Genomic DNA, 15,650 nt, shown 5'->3' on the forward strand with positions numbered 1-15,650 from the left:
AACATTTGACGTTGACGCTGGAGCTGGAGCTGGTGCTGGCGCTGGCGCTGGCGCTGGTGCTGAGAGCGAAGATGAGCGTCGCTCATTGATGCGAACGAGCAGCGCGGGAGTAATATGCTCCTCACATCACATCACATTTACCCATGCCCAGATCCCAGCCCCAGGCCCCAGGCCCCACATCCAGGCCCGCATGCGATAAACATTTGCTGTTGCTGTTGCTTCTGTTAATGTTATTGTTGTTGTTGTTGTTGCTGTTGTCATGTAATAGCAAAAACACTTATTTGTAATGGGATTAGTCATGCAGCTGGCTATAGCTGCGGCTGTGGCTGTGGCTGTGGCAGTAGCAACATCTGAGCGAGGGCCGCAGGTGAGCGGAACTGGAGCTGCCACTGTACGTTGCCAGCTACACGCATCTTCGTCGCTTCGGCTCTGGGCCGAGTCAGTCGTGTGGCAGTAGCGGCAGCCGCAGTAGCTCAGTTGTATCGAAAGACTTAAGGCGCAAACTTGCGCATGCGAAAGCTTATTAAAATATGTAATTTTTTCTGCACGCTTTTTGTTCTGCTTTTCGACAAGAAATTAACTTCATTTAATTGCCTGTGTGAGTGTGTGGGCGTGAGAAATAGTTGCATTTTGTTAAAATTTAATCTAGTACTAAAAATTTTAATGAGCTTTCTGATGAGCTGGGAGCTCTTGTGAAATGTTTGCAGTGTAAACTGAATGGAATGCGAAATATGCGGATGGAATATGATAAGATAGAAATATATGTAGGACAGCCAAAGATATAGATAAATAACTGGAAATATATAGCTATATTTAGATAGATGGATGGATTGTATATAGGGAGTTAGATTAGATCGAATTTTCTAAATAGATTCTTAGACAGATACATAAATACACAGATATACAGATAACCAGATATACAGATACATAGATACATAGATACATAGATACATAGATACATAGATACATAGATACATAGATACATAGATACATAGATACATAGATACATAGATACATAGATACATAGATACATAGATACATAGCTACATAGATACATAGATACATAGATACATAGATACATAGATACATAGATACATAGATACATAGATACATAGATACATAGATACATAGATACATAGATACATAGATACATAGATACATAGATACATAGATACATAGATACATAGATACATAGATACATAGATACATAGATACATAGATACATAGATACATAGATACATAGATACATAGAAACATAGATACATAAATACATAAATACATAGATACATAAATAGGTATATTACAGAGTTATATGGACATTTATATAGAGATAGGGATAGTTAGAATGTTTCGAAATTATAATAATAAGATGAGTAACAAATTCCCTGACTTATCAGATAATTGAATTAATTATGGCTGCTTTTCACGTAAAGAACATTTAAAAATGTAAGCCTTAAAGTGGGCTTAGCTATAAACAATTGTCAAAACAAAATATAAATTATCTTGAATTGTCTTCAGCATGTGAAATCTAGATAAGAATTGAGAGCTGAGAGCTGAGAATCGAGGTGTGGCGGCTAATTGCCTAGAGTCTGGATGAGGTGTGGAAATGGTTACTGAAGGTCATCATTGTTGTTATTATTAACATTGTTATTAATTATTAGCCAATCAGCTGGCAACAACAGCAACAACAACAACAAGTTGTATTGCAACAGACACAAAAACTAAACAAAAGATACTTAATGAGCTCTTGAAAAATTGTAACAAATTCGAACTGAAATTCAAAACTTAAAATTTAAATAGAGCGCATTTTATATATTATTTGTATTTTTATTTGGCATATGGTGGGCGTAACATTTATCACGATCTGCAAATACTTTAAATGCCGTTAAATTGCAAACGGTTGCTTTGCCTTTTCGCCATTTGCCATTGTTTAAGCCAAACGTTTCTGTGTGTGTGTCTGTGTCTGTGTTTTTTTTCTCTCTTTCATTATTGGCATTTTACCATCGTCATTTTTGCTCGCTGTCGGCACGAGCCATGCTTAAGCGACTTTCACAATTTAATGCTAAGGTCCAGACTTTTATTAATAACGAGCTAACAATAGTGCAAGGTGCCGAAGTAACGCGCCCTGTTTCCAAACAAATTTGATTGATATATGCCGAAAAAAAAAAAAAAAATTTTTAACCTGGCTTAGACATTTGATTTTGACAAGAACACACACAACATGACGAATTCATTTAAAGGAAACAATTTCAATAGGTAATGAATGAATGAATGAGTGAATAGCTCAAGGCTTATCTATGAAATGCCAAACATTATATAAAAAAGATATATATGTATATTTTATAGGTGTATAGCTCAATCTTGATTTTGCATAAACTGCAAGTAATACTCAATTGGCCTTGTTTGTGTGCCCATAAATTCAGCCTAACAAAACAGGCCATAAACAAATGTCTATGATTACAGAATTAACTAAATTAAGCGCTGCAAAATGTTAACAAACTTGGCTAAGAAGAACATATGGGAATGCTGCAGTCGGATGGCAATGACTTCATAATACTCGTGCGCTCTTGAAAATATGTTAAATTCGTTTTAGTATATCCCAAGAGGTAAACTGCAGTAACTCATACCCTATATACCCTCTTCATTCCATGAGCGAGCATAGAAACTATAACATCAACAGCAATAAAATACAGCTTAAAAGCAACAACAACAATTCAGCTTGAATACCATATCGCTGCTCTCTTCACTCTGGCCAAATGCAAAAACATTTGCTGCTCGTCATCACATTTTGAGCACATCAAAAAATCATTTAATTTCCTGCACAGACACATATAATTTTTGTTTTTCTTAAATATTTTTTTAATAACAAATAACGCATTTTAACGGCTAATTTACATTGAACGTGCTCGAACAGCTCTAATGGCACTCGCCAAGTGAGCCTCCTACCGCCCCTGCCTCTGCCCCTGCCCCCCCTAAAAATCAGTTCAAATTGTAATTTCTGTTGCTGTCTTTAGAGCGGCTACCTTGGAGATCTCTCTGTATCTGTATGTGTGTGTGTGTGTGTGAGTGTTTATTTTGTAACCTAGAACGCAGATGAGTGGAACGTATAATTTAAATTAAACTACAAATAATTTTTTCGGATGCACTGCCCGCGCAGCTCGAAGACGAGTCGTAAATCAATTAAGCCACATTTCGATGTAAATTGCGGCGCACTTCAAACTTCCAATGATCATAATTATAGAGCGTTTTGTGAGGGAAGGGGGGGAGCAGGAGATGGGTAGGGGCGTTGAGTAGATGTGAAGAGCAGAGGGTTGCCGAGGGGCTCTCCATAGATGCTGTACAGTTTATATATGCCTTTAGCATGAGTCAAGGGCATTTTTACAATTTCAGAAAAAATCTAATTGCTGAGCCGAGCCAGTCATAGAAATGTCTTTAAGATACCCTGTATAAATGTGAGTCGAAAAGTAAGCTGATATGGGAATATGATATGCCTTATAGATTAATCGGTGTCTGCTGAACAATGTTTAACAGTTTAAGTTCAGCTCAAGTTAATTTTGAAAAAATTTTGTATATAATATATATCTATACATATCATATACATATACACATATAAAATTAGGGCTTCTATAAGTAGTTGAAGCTAAAGCTAGATATCGCAGTAGTTCGTTTTCATCTCCAAGTAATTAGATCATAATGTTTGTCTGTTATAGAACCGGATTAAACAGGGGCAAATTTTTGTCAAAATGATTGTTTAAGCATGAAGCTTTTCAGATCCATAAACAAACAATTTGCTATATATAATTGCATATAGAGCAACAACAATCAAAGCAACATTTTATTTTATACTATTTAAGATGAACTAATTTAGATTGTAAAAATTCCTTATTTATTCTGAATGAAAATACACCTGTAATTATTATAGATGTAAAGTAAACAAATAAATTTATTTAGTTTCTTCACACATTCTTCTGCCTTGTGGGTGGCAAAGTTGATCAAATAGAGGCTTTGCTCTCTTCAACGATTCATAAACCATATTTAGCGCCACGTGCTAAGCCCAGACGAACGACAGATAGCTTGACAGACAGTTGGACAGACAGCATGACGCTGCTAAATGGCTTTGGCTTTGTGTTGTAGATTAATCAAGATAATCTTTGTGCTTGTGCGTACAGCTTTATTAAAGAAAACAAGCGCATTTACAAGGCTTTGGCTGGGGCGAAATTTGAGGCTGTGATTTGTTTCAATTTATTTTTAATTATTTCATAAATGTGCATTCAAAAATTGTGAATATTGTTTAAAGTCTGAAGCACAAACAATTAAATAAACATCATCCCAAGATTTTTAACAAGCCATTTAAGGTGTAGAAAAGCTAAAAATTCAAGTGAAATAAAATAAATATTAAAAAAAAAAATTAATAACAACAAAAATTAAATAAATGAAAATAAAAATGCCTAATGAAAAAACTAATAAAATACAAATAATAAAAAAATGAAAAGATATACACAAAATATAAATAATAAAAAATATAAATATAAAAAAGAGTGAATAAATTAAAACAAATAATGAAAGAAAATCAAAAATGCATATATTGAATAAATAATAAAAATGTGAAAAAACATATAAATGAACCACAAGAAAAATATATAATTAAGATATAAAAAATAAAAATATCTTAAAATAAAGAACAGTAAAAAAAAAAAAAAAGTAAATAAAAGAAAAATATATTTTTAATAAATACATAGTAAATAATACATAGTAATAAATATATATATTATATATTTTAAATAAAATATTTGATATGATGAAACCTCTGAAATAAGTTTTTATTTTATTTATTTATTTTTTATTTAACAGATACAATATGTTTGTAAATATGTCATATGAATGAATATGAGCATCTATCGTTAGTTGCTTTCAGTTAGGTCTTATATCTTAATTTAAGTTGCACTTGTTGTGGCTTTTTCAAGCACACAGTTTAGCTAAAAGATAAACGCAAACATGAGCATAATAAACGTGAACTCTTAAATCTTTGGTTTTTATCTTTTTTGGAGAGGAGTTGCGATGCTTAGATGTTGCGCATTCTGAGACAACATTCTTCAGTGCTGTTTGAAGGTCGCTGCTGCCTCTACCTCTGCCTCTTCCTCTGCTGCTGTTGCTGCCTGCCTTTTGGCAGAATCAGAGTAAAAGCTGCTCGACTTGAAAGCTAGGACCTATGGCATTTTGAGCTGGTTTTTAGGCTGCTCGACTGATGGCAGCCATCAAATCATAAAATGCGGCACACTGCACTCCATAAAGTAATTACATGTTCTTCGCATTGGAGTGGCAAACCAGGCAAACGGCAATGGCAAATGCAACTCGAACTGCAACTGCAACTGAACGAAATTAGTTTGCTAAAGTGCTCGGCATCAATAATTAAAATATATGAATGAATGTATGCACGACTAGACATGTATGTATAGTGTGTACATCAATTAAAATTGAATAGAGCCAGAACAATTTGGGGAGCGCATCCAATTCTTGACAGTTGTCGGCAATGATTGATGTGGCCCACAAAAAACAATTTGACAATGGGTAGCAGCAGCAGCAGCAGCAGCAGCAGCAGCAGCAGCAGTTGCAATTTGTAGCTAGTCTCTCTAGTCTCATGTAGCTGTTTATGGCTGAGCTACTCATAAAAATAGCTCCCACTCAACTCAAAAAAAAAAAAATGTCAATGAGTTAACTCATTTGCGAGCGCCGATTGTGGCGAAAAGTGGAAGCCAAGGCAATGAGGCAAACAGGCAGTCAAGTTGGCTAAATTGAAATGATTATGCTTTTGGGCTACCTTTTGTTGAACACGCTGATGCACGCTGATGCTCTAATGGCCTGATGATCTGATGGTCTGATGCTCTGATGCTGGTGCTGATGTTGCATAACATATGGCTCAAGCTGGAGCTGTGACTGAGACGGCAGCTGAGGCTGACGCAGAATATGAAGCTGGGACTGAGCTGGAGATTGGGACTGAGGCTGAGGCGGTAGAGTGAGACTGAGACAATGGTAGAGGCAGAGGAGGCTAATGAGGAGAGTGGGGTGTGAGCAGATCAACTTTTTGTGATTCAAGCAGAGGCAGAAGCAGAGAGAGCAGATGCGATGGCTGAGACTGACGTTGAATAAGAGGAGAGTGGCTAAGGAGTAGGCTGATGAGGAGAGTGGGGCTTGAGCAGAGGAGATGGCTGTGATTGAGGTAGAGGCGGTAGCTAAGGAGGAAGCTGATGAGGAGACTGAGACGAGAGCAGAGGCGGTGGCTGAGAATGAGACAGAGGCTGAGAAGAATGTTGAGGAGATTGAGGCAGAGACAAAAAGCTGAGGCGTGAGCAGAGACGGGAACTGTGACAGAGGCATTGCTTTAGAGGAGACTGACGCAAAAGCTGAGGAAAAGGCTAAGGAGGAGAGCTAGAGCTGGAGCCTGAAGCTAGGGCAGCGGCTGTAGCTGAAGCAGAGTTTGAGCTTGAGGCTGATGTTGGAGTTGAGTTGGAGACAGGCTGAAGTTGAGGCTAAGGCGGAGACTTTGCTTGAGCCACAGGTTGCAGGCCAGAGCGAACGGCCGAGCCACAAGCTATGAAGCTGAGGCGCAGACAGGCTGACGCTGAGGCTGAAGCAGGACCCAGACTGAGGCTGCAGCTGCAGCTGCTGAGTTTGATGCGGCAGGAGAGGAGGGCCGCAGCATTAGAAGGTGCTGCCGCTGTTGTTGCAACTGTTGCTGCTGCCTAATTGAATTTCGCCTTTTGGCTAGACAATTTGTTAGTGGGGTTGCAGTTCAATGAATGGTCCATTGTCTTGGCCCTGATGCTGGCCGCGGCTAGAGCTGCACAGAGCGCACAGAGCAGCGCAATTGTGTTCATTCAGCTAATCCGCTTGCCAAACACGCACTCAAACTCGGTCGCATGTGTTTGTGCTGGCAACTTGAATCGGCACTTGTTAGAATAACTTGAACTCCATGATTGAAGCGATGCTATGTACATCCTACTTGGTTCGCTGCGTGGGGGTCACACACATCATTCGAGCAATACATAGCTCGAGTTTTTGATTGGCATTTTACGGCCTACCCACACTCTCACACACACATATATATATACACCTATACAGCTAAGATGCTCCAAAATAAATCAACATAGATGCTCATGCTCGGAGCAGAGATGTATAAATAATTATTACGATACTTGCGTCAGTCATTAATATATATATTGATAAACACTTTGCTCCAACTACTTCCGCCTCGATGACGACGTCGACGACGCTAGACAAAAGATCAGCCAATCCGCATACAAGTTCGAGTACGAGCACTCGCATCATCGTTTCGAGTTGTAGTTACACTCGAAAGAGGTTACGTTGCTAACCCCATCCACGGCCCCATCCTTACCGCATTGACATTGAAATAACGACAGCGAACACCTCGAGATAGCTATTGGCAGAGGCCTAAGCAGAGGTAGAGGCAGAGGTAGAGGCCGAGGTAGAGGCATCGGCATAGACCACACAACATTTCGTTATCAACTTCAATTAAATTGAACTTTATACACATTGCACAGTGGTGCAACATATTCAGAAAATATGTAAATAATAATATGATATATTGTATATAATTAATAAAACAACTTAATCTTTCTTATAAATATAATAAACACAATGTCCATAGTATATAGCATATATGCTAGTTCTCAATTTGCCAGGGCTATATACCCGTAATAACTTATTTATAATTATTATAATTATTATTTCAAGTCTTTAGGCTTAAAAGCTCACACAGATAGCTATATTTAAATTGTACAACATAAAATTAAATTTAAATGAATAACAAAAATTTACCAGAAATAAAAATATGAATGATCCACATAAATAAATAAAAATAAAATATCATTTTAAAAGTACATTTAATATAAACTAAATTTTTACTTATTAAATTGATTTTTCAATGCTCATCTTTAATTAATTATAAATATAAAATATTTATTTTTTATTTTTTATTTGTTGACCTTACATATAAGCTTTTATTTATAGTTTCACAATTTCAATTCCCATCTTTAATTGTAACACTTAAATATATTGATTTTTGCACCACTGTGCACAAGCAGCTGGAGATGCGGGTTCGATTTCATATGCAATTGTTTATTAAACAATTAACAACTCATAATTAACAGCATTAATTAAACAAACAAAGAATGTAAATAAATTATGTTTTTTCAAGTTTTTTTTTATGGAATTTTTCAAGTTGTTGAAATTGAAAGAGTTCAGTTTGCTGCATCTGCTACATTGTTGTTATTGTTGTTGTGGAAAAACACTTTCGATTTTTCCAGCAAAATGCGATGATTGTGCAAGAGCCTGCAAGAGCCAGTCAGACTTAAATTTGGGTCCGCAGACAAAGGCAGAGCCATAGCTAACAGTTGGACGAGCTTGGCTTGGCCTGGTCTGGGTCCAGCTTTTTACCTAATATACCTAATAGAACACGTCGCGTTATGCGCATTAAGGTGCCTCTGCAGCCACACTGGGGGCTGGGGAATTCGTGTCATTTGCATATGCAGAGACGATAATCGCTCCCCGTTGATCAGCTGACTGAACGGACGCTCAGACGCTCCACTCACCTGTGGACTGCGGCGGCACGAAAGCAATTTGCAATCGCCGAAACGAATGCCGATCCATCATTATCAGCACGGCTCTCCGGCTTGGCCAAATGTCAAGGCGCATCCTTCTTCCATGCGCATGCCACACACAGCGCAGAATGACGTACACATCTGGTAATATATCATAATGAGCTGGCACATATTGAAAGTCGCAGGTGTTGTCGCTTTAGACATGCCAATAACTGCTGCCGGGCATTGTTATTAGAGTTGAAGAAAACTCTGTTTACACGATTTCTATTCAACATGAGATTTGTTGAATTTATTGGGGAGCTGCTTGTGATGTTTCATTGAGTTTAGTTCATATTGTGTGAGCGAATGTTAGAGCAAGGGAATATGAATATTGAGTGTATTGGGAATGCCCTTTCGATACCTTTTCCTTCCATTATCTTCTGCATAAACATGTCCTGCCATTTGATATACTTCTCACATACATCTTAACCTCATCTTATTCTCACATTACGCATAAACCCATAAGCAAATCACTTGCTTTTCTCTCAATAGCAGTGGAAGAATCAGAGGAAGCAGCAGCTAAACAACATTATAATTTATTTAAATTGAATTTCGTGTGTGTGTGTGTGTGTGTGTGTGCACTGTCGGAGTCCGGAGATGGAAGATCGGTAATAGTCGATCGATAATAGTCGATCGTCGATCGGTGATCGGTCGCCCTCATCCGTTTTGCTGTATGGCAATTGTTGCACAAAATTAATTGCTGTTGGCCTTAAGAGTCAAGCGCCAACTCATCGAATGAGGCACGGCCGTACGTATCTGTCAGATACTTTAAACCGATTAGTTGTGGCTCCAATTCCAGATGATTTTCAAATTGCAAAATGCGCGATAACAGCGCACAGCATTAACCTTGAAATCGGATACATTGCCAAATATACAAGACTCTAACTAACTCATGTGAATTCCTTAGGTCGCTTAGAGAGTGAGACAGAGGGAGAAAGAGAGAGAGAGAGAGAGAGAGAGCGAGAAAGAGAAGGAGACAGGCCAGCAGACAGTTTATTGAATACTCATTATGATAGATACCCTGTAATTTAGCTCGACCATTTTATTTATGCGCATTTCACAATAGTTTCTCAAATTGATTTTCAAACATAAATCAAACGCATGCGACGTCGCTTCCTTGAAGATGCTGCGCCGGAGTGGATGCTGTGTGCGAGGAGTTGGGAATATGTTGTAACGCACAGTTAGCTCTCTGCTGTTGCTGCTGCTCTTATTGTAGTTGCTGTTGTTGTTGTTGTTGTTGTTGCTGTTGATTTTGCTCTTGTGCGCTTCGGTCGCATCACGATTCGCCAGCCGAAATTTATGTTATTTTAGTTTATTTTTATTTTATTTTTTTTTTTTGCCTTTGCCTTCTGATGTAATAATAATCATGTGCAGCTCAGGCTTAGCTCAGACGACAGGTGAAAAATTGTTACAATTTGATGGCAACGTTGCCTTCTTCTTCTTCTTCTTCTCGCTGCTGCTGCTGCTGCTGCCAACGTTGTGGCATGCAACGTGAGGCTGTGGGATGTGCTCGGTTGTTATTTTTACTATTTTTGTTATTTTTATGTGACACTAAATTGTGTTTTATTGTTGTTTTACTGCTTTTAGAATGTGCATACTTTTTTTTTGTTTTTTCTTCGTGTTTGCGCATAATTATATATGCATGATTTACGATCGTGTGGCTGGTTCCTTTAGCCAGCAGGTAGCTTTCAAGATTATATAGCTGTAAATCTAGTTCAAGAATTTCAATTAAATGAGTTGCAACAAAGCCTCGCAGTCTCTCTCTCTCCCTCTCTTAACATCGTGCCACAATTTTATTATATTGTAACAGCTCTGAAACGATCCATTAGCATTACTTTTAGCTCACACTTCATTAGAGAAGGGTTTGCTCTGGCACGTAGGTGTGGACAGATTACCCTCATCATGGTAGGTTTTGATTAAGCCTTTTTTGGCAATACTGTTAGATACCAAGATGCTGGCTGCGATGTCTTTGGGGATCAACTTTTTGACTGTGCGTGCGTGTGTGTGTGTGTGTGTGAAATGTAATTGTTCTTGAGCTGTGAGAATTGTCTAGTTAAACTATTGTGTATGTAAATGTGTCTTATACATACATATATAATCTAATTATATTTTTCTTGGTATCATAATTTGTAAACTGAATATGCATTGCAATTTTCCTTTAACTGGGCCTTCATATTCTATAGCTGCTTTTAGCACTACATAAATAAATTTCTTTGTTCTATTCAAATTAAAATCAAATCAAAAATATGAGTATATCTTTTCTCCTTATGAACAAAATCTTATCCTATTTATGTAGTTAATTAGGGCTTGAGCAACATTGACAAAGGCTTTGCCTATATGTCGAACAAACCTGATGAAAATTAAATGCCTTTATAATAATTATATTTTTATACATATATTGATTGTATTTTATTTTATATTTTATTATAATTGCTATATAATTTTTTATATATTTTTATGTTAGCATCGACAGAGAGCAAAAAGAGTATTATAATTTATATACCTATGAGAAAATTCGCTTTGAATGGAAGCTTTGTAATGTAATCGGATTCATTAATTTAGTATATAACTAAATTTTAGCTCAACTCAAAGTTTATCAATTTGATATTTCTATTAAATAATGTTTGATATTTCTAATAAATAGTAAATAAATTTATTAAATAATAAACGTTATTGAGTTGGAATACTAAATTGATAAGCTCCGAGTTAAATTAAAACTTTGTTATATGCTAAGTTTATAAATCTGATTACTTGATTACTATTTTTATGTAATATTTATTATATTTATATATGCATAAAGTATACAACATTTATTGTCAATATAATTTTTATTATATATATTTTTTAGGTTATTTATTACTTACATATTATATAAATTATATGGTACAGTAGTCATACAATGCATATATGCAATATATAAATTTAGTAATCAAGTTCCCAGCTAAAAATTTGATAGCTAATTCGGTAAATATATACAGAATGTCAGATTAAATAAAATAAATAAAAATATATATATTTAAAAGAATAATACAAGCAAAAGCTAACTGCATTAGGCATAAATGAATCTTACATCTCTTACAGTTATTGTTTGCCATGAATAATGCTCGTGATATATGAAAGCAACAACAACTACGCATGAAAGCAACTGCAGTAAGGTTCAGGTTCGACTACAGTTTGAAGGTCATTGAGTCTTTGAGTTTGGTGTGAAACTGCAGCAGAGCGGGACATTTGATCAACACGTTTCTGTTCTGTTCTGTTCTGTTCTGCTTTGGAATGCCCAACAACGAGCCGAGCTGAGTTGAGCTGAGCTGGCGACCCTGTAGAACTCAACTTGAGTCGACTTGACTTGAAACCCTAAACTTGTTAGCTACTGTGTGCGAATGTTAAACAATATTTAACATTGTTTTGCTGTCAGACAGATAGATAGATAGACAGACAGATAGTCAGTCGGACAACAACAAAATTGTATAATATGAAAAGCGAGAGCCTCAGAATTCTTCTGTGTTGACCTCCCGCTTCGACGGGCCTCCACTCGAGAGTTCTGCCAAAATGTGAGCCGAATTTTGTGGCTGCCTTTGGGGCGCCGCTCGAGTGGCATCCACCGAGCAGCGAGTCAGCCAGTCAGCCAGTCAGCCATTTGAAAGTATCTATCAAAGAGCCACCATCGACTGACTGCATCACTTTAAATTGCTGCAACACGCAGCGGCAGCGGCAGTGGCAGAGGCAGCGGCAGCAGCGTCGATGCCGAAGCAGATTAATTATGACTCGAGTTAGTCGAGTCGAAGCCGAGGAGGAGGAAGCTGAGCTAAGCTTCGAGTGAATGTGTTGATGGCTGACTTGGACTTGCAGTTGATTTTTGTTTTATTTCAATGCAGAAGGCGAAGGCGGGTGGGAGGCGGGGGCGGCGTCAGCAACAGCATTTGAAGTGTTTGACATATGATTTTTGGGCTTAAAATAGTTTTGCGAGTTTCCAGTTTTACAGTTTTACACTTTGGCAGAATTTTCGTAATGATGAGCGCATTAAAATATGTTTTTTTTTTTTTTTTCTATTGCTCATGATTGCGAAAAACCTTTGGCGCATTCTTTCACAACTGTGCCACCAAGTGTGGCAAGTGCGGCAAGTGTGGCAAGTGCGGCAAGTGGCAGCAGCTTGAGCTTTTTAAACCGCTGACTGACAATAAAAGCCACACAGACTCAATGAGCATAAATAAGATTAGAGCGTTTTCGATCTCTCCGTTAATATTCGCCACTAAATAGCAGTTTAATTGGCACCCCAAAGCTCCACTCGAACCGATTGCAACAATGGCCACAGCGACTCTGCCTCTGCCTCTGCCCCCACCTCTGCTGCAGCGACACCTGATTGCAGGAGACTCGAATCGCTGCAGCTCGAAGATCTTCTGCCATTGGCACATCGCATAATTGTGGCCATGATGCGGCACAAAAAATTGAGCAACTGCCTCGGCATCAGAAGAGCCTGGCTAAGTGCTGGGTGTGTGCCGTCTGTCTGCCTATCTATCTGTCTGTCTCTCAGACTGTCTCTCTGTCTCTCTAACAGCAACTTGATGCGATTGCAAGTGTTCCTCCAAATACAAATAACTATATATTCTTTACACAAAGATGCGAATCATGCTTCGATTACCAACTTTAACTACAGTTATTACTTACATTTATAACATTTCTATGAACATGGTCTGTCTATATGGGCAGAAAATTAAAAGTTCTAAAAAATACTAAAAGCTTACAAACGAAAAATACTAAAAATTACACTGCAGTCTTTTAGGTCAGGAATACAATATAAATAAGTTTGTACGAACTAAAAATAATTATTTTTTAAATAAATAATAAATAAATAATTTAAAATAAAAATTCTTTAAAAATTAAATTGGGTTAATTTCTATATCCTGCATAAATTTAAATTATGGTATTATGGTTTAATTTTAACGGAATTTTTGCAATGATTTTTGTTTGTGTTAATGAATATAAAATCAACGAATTTAATAATAATTTAATTAATAATAATAATATAATATATAATAATTTAATTAATAATAATATGATAGATTCGGCAGGCTATTTATTTTTATATAATAAAAAATAAAAAATTTTTATTTGTAACTATCAATCAATGTATGAAAAATTAAAAAAAAAAAAAAATGTATATATGTATATATATATATATATATATATATATATATATATATTATATATAACTTTTTTTTAGCTAAATCAATAACCTGATATTTCATTTAAATATATCTGTATATAAAATTCTATATATAGTTTTAGTAAATATTATTTTATTTATTATTATTATTTATTATTTAAATATACAAAAATACATATTTACAATTTTCATAGACCTGCTGGCAGTTGGCCAAAAATATTTGTTTGTAATTGTTCCCAGGCTAACATTTAATTGCCTATCTCGCTTTACTTTCATCACTTGGGATTATTTGCATTTGCACTTGATTATTTTTGGGGGGGAATTAAGCCAGAGATCCAATTAGGCAAAGTGTGTTGACATTTCAATCAGATGTCAACATGAAGTGAGGATTGCATAAGCAGCTGTTGCTTAATTACACATAATTAAAGTATCTAAATCAGTTAAGGGCCGCCCTCAGCCCGCCTCTAAATATATGTGTATGTAAATGTTTGCCAGTGGGAGTTGCAAAGGGTTTGCAGTTGTTGTTGTTGTTGTTGCTCTTCCAGTTGCTGGCGCGTCTACAACTATTTATGACATCCGTCAGCCGTTTGACTTTCTAACACAGTTTCGAGCTGTCGGTTTTCGGTTTTCGGTCTTCGATTTGTTGTTCGATGCTCTCCCTGGTTGAGTCGAGTACTTGGGCTGCGTAATCGGGGCCATCTGCCAGACGGAGTTTTATATATATCTATCTGTATTTTATTTGGATTTTTTTTTTTTTTTCTACTTTTTCAGTTGGGAATTTGTTGCCACAATGACTCGCAACTGAAGTATCATAAACATTCACTTTTACGTATGTATATGGTTACATGTGTGTATATGTTTGCATGGGTGCTGCTGCTGCTGCAGTCGTCAACCAATTTCCTGCTACTTGATACAGTTTTTTTTTTTTTTTCGGTTTTAGGTTTTCGGTTTTTGGATTTCGGTTTTTGTGTCAGACCCGCAAGGTCGTCGTCGGTGCTTGTCAGCATTGATGATGATGCCTGTCTATGGACACACATTATATAGTACATTAAATGTATTTATGATTTTGTTTCATTTGTTTGCTTGATTTATGCAATCAACAAACAACAATTATGACGCTCTGATTATTGAAGATGCCACAGCAATTGCCACTGCAGCTGCTGTGCAGTTTAACTGCGATCAGCGATCTGCGATCGGCCAACTGCGGGCTTAGCCCTCGACAGCTGTCAACTGGAGCCAGCGGGCCAAGTTATCAATATGTGGCCCTCGTCTCACCTTCGATTCGACACTTTTACTTTTGTTGGCGAATTTCATGGCGCGCCACTCGACTTGGGGCGCTTTGGGAGGCGCCTCAAGTTTTGAACTTCAGCGGCGTGTAAATACTTCTGCGATTAATTACATCGGAGCACCTTTTTGACAGGCTCAATGGGTGCGATGAGAAATTTCTATGGTCATTATTGTGCTCAGCGAATTGCGGGCCCCATTCGGCCTTTGTGCGCGATAATCGAGCGTAAAATGGGCCACAGACCACATCAAAAAAAATTCAAAAATAAATAAAAGCAGCCGGCAGCAGTCGCTCAAATGGCCAAAATGGCCAAAAGCCAAGCAAAATATGTGAATTTGTTGGCCGTGTTTTGATTTCTTTTACAAGTCGCCGCTGGGCCCTGGGCAACTAAAGCGAAGAGTCACTCTTGAAGGGATCGAGGCGTCAATATGCAAATTGCTATAAATACAAAAATAGAAGACCGAGCGAAAAACAACAAAAGCAAAAACAACAAAATAAATAGATAGATAAGCTGGCAAAAACAATAGCCAAAGATGGTCAAGTG

This window comes from Drosophila mojavensis, unplaced genomic scaffold, assembly GCF_018153725.1.
Source record: "Drosophila mojavensis isolate 15081-1352.22 unplaced genomic scaffold, ASM1815372v1 contig_80, whole genome shotgun sequence".
NCBI classification, from domain to species: domain Eukaryota; kingdom Metazoa; phylum Arthropoda; class Insecta; order Diptera; family Drosophilidae; genus Drosophila; species Drosophila mojavensis.